The 2,417-nt window shown below is 41.3% G+C and overlaps 1 long non-coding RNA gene across 1 annotated transcript; it reads right to left on the bottom strand.

The window, feature by feature from the left end:
- Nucleotides 1-476: 476 nt before the first annotated feature.
- On the bottom strand, nucleotides 477-814 carry LOC134483480 (uncharacterized). Its single transcript, XR_010060321.1, has 2 exons — nucleotides 675-814; nucleotides 477-554 (listed from the first exon to the last, which is right to left on the bottom strand). It is a non-coding gene; the product is annotated as an uncharacterized LOC134483480 (long non-coding RNA).
- Between the last annotated feature and the right edge of the window lie 1,603 nt (nucleotides 815-2,417).

The raw sequence follows: 2,417 nt of genomic DNA, 5'->3' as shown, positions 1-2,417 counted from the left end.
GACTCACAGGGTAGAGCATCTGCTGCTCTCTCAGAAGAACCACAAGGACCCTAACATTTGGGTAAAGCATGTCAGTGATTACATCATAAAGTGTGTGTCCGAGAAACAGCCACATTATCCACACAAAAGACACTGTCACACTGGGTACACCTTGGTGACTTTGAATTCACTTATTAGCCCAGGCTCCATGGAACATGCAGAGATCCATCTGTAGCTTTCAGTTCTAGGTCCACAGGAAGGGACAGAACCCTTGAGTAAGAAAGATGGTCTTAAGAGTCAAGAGATAGAATTCAATTTTTATTCATAACAAATACATTTTTACAACAAAACAGGATTAAAATGAATAAAAATATTTAAAAATATTTTAAAGTAAAAATAGTAACAAGAACATATAAATATGAAACAACAAAAAGAAAACTTCAATTAAAATCATAACAAAAATATTTCTAAAAGCATATTCTTAACGAATATTTAGAAGCACAGACGTATTGCTGTTTCTCCTCTAGCACACATAATGAAAGGCGGTCCCCCAAGTTGTCTCTCAAGTGTGTTTTCTGAAGAAGAAAGTGAGTAAGACCTCAATCAGTCAGGCTGGCTTAGTGTTATATAAATTTAGGGTCTCTAAGAAATGACAAATTAACGCAGAGGATGAATACTCATCCAAAAAATGTTACCATTCAGGATGTTGGTCATCAGGGACTCCTGAGAAAGCAACTTATTCTTCAGGAAGCTCTCTTACTGGTGTGTGTCCAATTCCAGCTCTCTTGCACTTTCTGAGACCTGGGAGAGGAAGGCAGTTTTTCAGACACTGATTTGGTGGGGAAATGCAAGCCAGCTGTCAGAATGCTGCCTTCTACCACCTCAGTTCTATTGGACGGTCGACATGGACCTTTTAACTGATATCATTGTTGCCTACTCTGCAGGCAGGGCAAAATCTCCAGCAAGCCTCACAGTAATGTGGGCTGCCAATAGGGGACCCAGACTTATACCAGTGCAAACCAAGAACAGGGCAATGGCAAGAGACCTCATCGGGTTGCAGGAAGAAAGGAGATGTCCATATGTCACCAAGGTTAAAGCCAATGACAAGTACTAATTTGACATTTGCACTTGGTTCTTATCACAAAGTGCTTCCTACACAAGAGGTCACATGACCACAGAGTGTCAATTGTTCAAGAACCAAGAAATTGTTCAAAACTCTACATAGGATACAATCTATCACATGGATATGCAATAATGAGATATGTTATTCATCTGTCACCATTTCTAGACTGCAGCTTCAAAAACAGGAGCAAAATATGCTTGCACAATAATTCAGTTTCTGAAAAGTGGTTAACTTCCTAGAATACTTGTGCATAGGCAGAGCAATGAACAATTCCATTACATGAGGTGGTTGGCTGGTTGTGAGTGTAAATTAGAAAGGTGGTAAGAGAAGCAAAGATGTATCAAATTGGCAAATTTTATCAGATATTGTTAAGCTAACACATCTGCTCGTCCCTACCTGATAATGCTGGTTCTGTCCGTTGATGGTCTTTATCTTTCTTGTTGAAGTCAACCAAATATTTCTGGTTCAGTGCACAATCAAGATGTACCTCCTTGTTCTCCTGCTTCAGTGGGACCAACTTCTTCCTACATGTGTTCTCCATCAGGAGCTGGCTGAGCAGGTTTCTGGAAATACAGTCTGCATAGTAAGATCATGCTGGCCCTTTCTCCCATTCCTACTCCCAAGTCCCACTAACTATACCAGGTCCCAGATACCCATGAAGACTTAATAAAATGCATCTTGATACATATAAGGCTGCTGCACAAACCATAAAGAGTTAATTCGGGGAAGAATAAATTGTTTGCTTGGCCTGACACCAATTAGTGTCCACACCTCTGAGAAAGAACATGGATCTACAACTATCCATGAAAGCCCAATGCATGGGGCCAACATCAATTAGTAGTGGGCCAACACCCTCAAAGGAGGTCAGTAGAACCAAGAGAAGGTCATGTTAACCATGTGGTCCACGCACTGAGTTTTGTAAAACCTGGTGTGACACCATAGGTCCAGGGCAGCCTAATAACCTTCTGCTGACTTCAATCAGTACTGTTCTCTCTAGAGTCTTCTGAAGATGCCTAGACAATCCTGGGATGAGGAACAGTCTTTTATGGAACTGAAAACTGAGTCCTAATGACCCTGGAACACTGATGGGTAAAAAGCACCAGAGATAGAACCAGAGCTGAAGACCGTCCAATACAGAACAAAGAAAGTCAGAAATGGCCATTCCACAAGTGATAGCCTTTCTGACCAGGACTTACCTAGAGAAGGTAATCTCCTTCTTCAGCTTATGGTTGTTCTCATGGACCTCAGTGTTCTCCATCTCTAAGTTGTGCAGAATTGACATGACCGCCTCCTCCATTCTCTCCAGGTCTTCATA

This window comes from Rattus norvegicus, chromosome 19, assembly GCF_036323735.1.
Source record: "Rattus norvegicus strain BN/NHsdMcwi chromosome 19, GRCr8, whole genome shotgun sequence".
NCBI lineage: Eukaryota > Metazoa > Chordata > Mammalia > Rodentia > Muridae > Rattus > Rattus norvegicus.
This window is presented reverse-complemented; position numbering and strand designations above follow the sequence as displayed.